The following is a 5,291-nucleotide window of genomic DNA, read 5'->3' as shown; positions in this document are numbered from 1 at the left end:
AAACAAAAGATTTTAGCAGAAAAAAAGTTGCCATTAATTCCCAAGGGGAAGCAAAGTTGTATGTACCCATTCATATGCTGTACTTACAATAGATTGTTTATTAAATTGTTTCCTCTACCACAGCCCTTAATCTAAACTTTATCTTCATTTACAGTGGGTCAAGGATGTTGCTATGGCAACACCAGTACTCAATAGCACTAGAAAGTGCCCAGGTCAGAATACCAGCAGCTATGCTTCTCTGTGTCCATAGCACTTTGTTCATGGTGTTTATCATTTATTAGCTGTATGATATTTGTTTGGTTATTTGTATACCTGTCCAGAGACAGTTTATATAATTCCTGCTGCCTGGGACTATCTATTGGAAGGCGGGAAGAAAAGTGTGTTGATATAGAGCTAGAGATAGGGTCAGAGAAGTGGGCCTAAAAAAGTACTATTGCCATTATGTTCTCCTGCCTCTTACATACACCCAGCTGCCTGCAGTTTTGTGTCTCTATCAAATTTCTTGATACTAGTATTAAAGAAAAGTAATTCCAAGATTTTTTGTTGTTGTTACAAGTGGATTCAACCATTTTAATCCCCATCAGTAGTAACAATACTGAAAGTATATATATATATATATATATGTATATATATATATATATTTTTTTTTTTTTTTTTTGAGACGGAGTATCACTGTCGCTCAGGCTGGAGTGCAGTGGCACGATCTCGGCTCACTGCGACCTCTGCCTCCCGGGTTCAAGTACTTCTCCTGCCTTAGCCTCCTGAGTAGCTGGGATTACAGGCACGCGCCACCCCGCTTGGCTATTTTATGTATTTTTAGTAGAGATGGGGTTTTACCATGTTGGTCAGGCTGGTCTCAAACTCCTGACCTCGTGATCCGCTTGCCTCGGCCTCCCAAAGTGCTGGGATTACAGGCGTGAGCCACTGCGCCTGTCACAAGTATTTTTAAACGCAGGATTTAAAATAGGCTATACTGAATAATTCATAATCTATTATGTATGTTCTTGTCCATCTCCTTTATCAAAGTTTGGTTTTTGTATCTGTCAGTCTTGAGATTAATAAAACCTTTGGAGGTTTAAAAACAAAAAGAAGCTTAACATTATTTTCCCTTTGTACTTTAACTTACCCTTTTATCCATAAAGGTGAAAGATTTAATTTTGGAACCACACCCATTTTTCACCCTAAGGAGCATATTAAATAACATATGATGGTACACAACAAAATATTACTGTTGATATGGCTTTTTGGAGTACTGTTCTTTGACTCCAAAAGATGCTTGATTGACTACATTCTTCCTGATTTCAAGATAGTACAGCTTATTAACCTGAGGGATAGGATGGCATTTGCTGTGTATTTTACTGTTTTAAGAATAGGGTTTTCCCAGTAGATTATGTTATCGGTCTTCATAATATTTCAAGGGAAACTGTTAGTTTAATTAAAAAAATTCTATTTCCTTTTTTTGAATAGATAGTACATTCATATGGTTTAAAATTCAAAAGATTCAAAAGGGTATATAGTGAGATGTTTTTCTCCTGCCCTTGTCTTCCAGCCACCCAGTTCCTGGAGGTGATCACTGTTTTGGGTATTCTTCTAGACATATTCGAATATATATATATATTTTTTTCACGAGACGGAGTCTTGCTGTATCCCCCAGGCTGGAATGCAGTGGTGCAATCCTGGCTCACTGCAACCTTTCCCTCCCAGGTTCAAGCAATTCTCCTGCCTGCTCAGCCTGCCGAGTAGCTGGGATTACAGGCATGTGTCACCACACCCAGTTAATTTTTGTATTTTTACTAGAGACAGGGTTTCACCATGTTGGTCAGGCTTGTCTTGGGCTCCTGACCTTGTGATCCACCTGCTTTGGCTTCCCAAAGTGCTGGGATTACAGGCGTGAACCACCATGCCCGGCCTAGACATATTCTAATACTGATTTTCATTTTATTTATTTAGATTTATTTAATTTTTATGGATGGGGTCTTGCATTTTGTCCAAGCTGGACTCAAACTCCTGGGCTTAAGAGATCTTCCCATCTTAGCCTCCCAAATAACTGGGACTACTGGCATGAGCCATCATGCCTGGATTGATTTTTTTAAAATTATTTTTTCTCACTACAAGGACAAGGACTCATACTGATTTTTGTCACATCTCATTTAATCTAAGCAGACATTTGGCTCAGCCTGTAAATGCGATTCAGTTTTTTCATAGAAGAGTTGTTTCTCCCCACTGGCCATTTGCTATAAATTAGTTTATGAAATGGAAAAATTCAGTATAATTAAACTCCCATTTGAACAAACTTAATAGGATGTTAAAATTGCTGGTTTTAAATAATGTTTAAAAGAAGCCAATTGCTAAAAGTGTAGATCACAAAGGTTTTTTCAAAAAATAATAAAATGACTGGGCGTGGTGGCTCATGCCTGTAATCCCAGCACTTTGGCAGGACAAGGCAGGCGGATCACCTGAGATCAGGAGTTCGAGACCAGCCTGACCAACATGGAGAAACCCCATCTCTACTAAAAATACAAAATTAGCTGGGTGTGGTGGCACATGCCTGTAATCCCAGCTACTCTGGAGGCTAAGGCAGGAGAATCGCTTGAACCCAGGAGGCGGAGGTTGCAGTGAGCTGAGATTGTGACATTGCACTCCAGCCTGGGGTAACAAAAGTGAAACTCCGTATTAAAAAAAAAAAATATATATATATATATTTATATATATATATCATCATAATAAAGCAAGTGTCTTCTTGGGTTGGTTTGTTAGTGAAGAGGATGACTTTTATATCAGGAAATTCTTTGTTGTTGCTTTAATCTTGTCATGTGGGACAAAATTCATGTCAGATTAGGCTTCAAATCCATTTGCACAGTGCCCTTTCTTTTTTTCTTCTTGAGACAAGGTTTCATTCTGTCACCCAGGCTGGAGTGCAGTGGCATGATCACAGCTCACTGCAGCCACAATCTTCTGGGCTCAAGTGATCCTCCTCCCTCAGCTTCCCAGGTAGCTGGGACTACAGGCATGCATCACCATGCCCAGCTAATTTTTTCTTTTCTTTCTTCTTCTTTTTTTTTGTTTTTTTTTGAGATGAAGTCTTGCTCTAGTCCCCCTGACTGGAGTGTGATGGTGCAATCTCGGCTCACTGCAACTTCTACCTCTTGGGTTCAAGTAATTCTTCTGCCTCGGCCCCCCAAGTAGCTGGGATTATAGGTGCCTGCCACCACGCCAGGCTAATTTTTATATTTTTAGTAGAGATGGGATTTTACTACGTTGGCCAGGCTGGTCTAGAACTCCTGACCTCAGGTGATCCACCTGCCTTGGCCTCCCAAAGTGCTGGGATTACAGGCATGAGCCACCTCACCCGGCCAATTTTTTCTATTTTTTGTAGAGACAGGGATTTCAATACGTTCCCCAGCCTAGTCTGGAACTGCTAGACTCAAGTGATTCTCCTGTATCAGCATCCTAAAGTGCTGGGGTTACAGGTGTGTGTCACCACACCCAGCCCAGTATCCCTTCTTTTATCTCTACATCTCCCTGAACTTTAAAATCAATCATCGTAGGTTGGGCGCGGTAACTCACGTCTGTAATCCCAGCACTTTGGGAGGCCAAGGCAGGTGGATCACCTGAGGTCAGAAGTTGGAGACTAGCCTGGCCAACATAGTGAAACCCCTGTCTCTACTAAAAATACAAAACTTAGCCAGGCGTGGTGACGGGTGCCTGTAATCCCAGCTGCCGGGAAGGCTTGAGACAGGAGAATCGTTTGAGCCCAGGAGGCAGAGGTTGCAGTGAGCTGAGATGGCGCCACTGCACTCCAGCCTGGGCAACAAAGAGCAAAACTCCATCTAAATAAATAAATAAATAAATAAATAAATAAATAAATAAATAAATAAATGCAAGCAATAAACGGCTAGGCATGGTGGCTCACACCTGTAATCCCAGCACTTTTGGAGGCCAAGGCTGGTGGATCACCTGAGGTCAGGAATTCAAGACCAGCCTAGCCAACGTGGTGAAACCCTGTCTCTACTAAAAGTACAATAATTAGCTGGGCATGGTGGTGGGCACCTGTAATCCCAGCTACTTGGGAGGCTGAGGCAGGAGAATTGCTTGAACCCCAGAGGTGGAGGTGAGCCAAGATCGTGCCATTGCACTCCAGCCTGGGCGACAAGAGTGAAACACAGTCTCAAAAAAAAAAAAAAAAAAACAACAATAACCTTTTCATTAGCCTAGCTCCTCTATCTTGCCAGCATTTGCGTTTTACACGTTTTTAGAGTTGCCCAGTGGGTCTATTCCTGTTTACCTCACTTCTCTGGTCTTCTTTCCTGTTTTGCAGCCGATTAAGGTCCCAGCATACAAACACAGAGCATAAATAATTAATTCCAGAGTAGTCACGTTGGATATTCTGGTATTTGGGGACAAAACTTTTATATAGCGCTTTCCATTCAGTATAATTTGTTGAACCATGTAAACTACCTTACGATTCATGGGTAATTTGTTTGGATATGGGAATTGGTTCATAAAATAGAAACTTAAATTGTACAGGTATTTAGTGAAATTGGACTTTCCTTGATGATACAGGTCTGTCTTAGACTCTACCAAGGGAAATTATTTGTGAGGTGATCCTGAAGAAAGGTACATGGTCCCACTCACAGTGAGTTCCCTACTGGGGCCCTGCAAAGGGTATTAATAGTGAAGATATAAGGTAAGGTATTGTCCTCAGGGTACCTATTGGGTCCACAATAAGATTCCTTTCTTTTTTTTTTGAGACGGAGTTTCGCTATTGTCGCCCAGGCTGGAGTGCAATGGCGCGATCTCAGCTCACTGCAAACTCCGCCTCCTGGGTTCAAACGATTCTCCAGCCTCGGCCTCTGGAGTAGCTGGGATTACAGGCACCACCACCCCGCCCGGCTAATTTTTGTGTTTTCAGTAGAGACAGGGTTTCACCACATTGGTCAGGTTGGTCTCAAATTCCTGACCTCAGGTGATCCTCCTGCGTCGGCCTCCGAAAGTGCTGGGATTGCAGGCGTGAGCCCCCGCGCCTGGCCAAGATTCCTTTCTAATGAGGGCTTTTGGGTATTTCCTGTAGTTAATACCATTTTGCTGGATTCAACAAGGACTTACCTTATATTATGTTACATGTACTCTTAGGGCAAGGTCCCAGAGTTTTATTAGTTCTGTCACTATAAATTTATACTAACAGAACATGTACTAACTAAAAAGAACAAGGTTTTCATTTTTCATTATCAAGTACTGTAACCAGGCAACCAGGAATTTGATTAGAATCTGCTGTTTGCTTGGCACACAAT

This window comes from Gorilla gorilla, chromosome 4 (assembly GCF_029281585.2).
Source record: "Gorilla gorilla gorilla isolate KB3781 chromosome 4, NHGRI_mGorGor1-v2.1_pri, whole genome shotgun sequence".
NCBI classification, from domain to species: domain Eukaryota; kingdom Metazoa; phylum Chordata; class Mammalia; order Primates; family Hominidae; genus Gorilla; species Gorilla gorilla.
Note: the sequence above shows the minus strand (reverse complement) of the source record.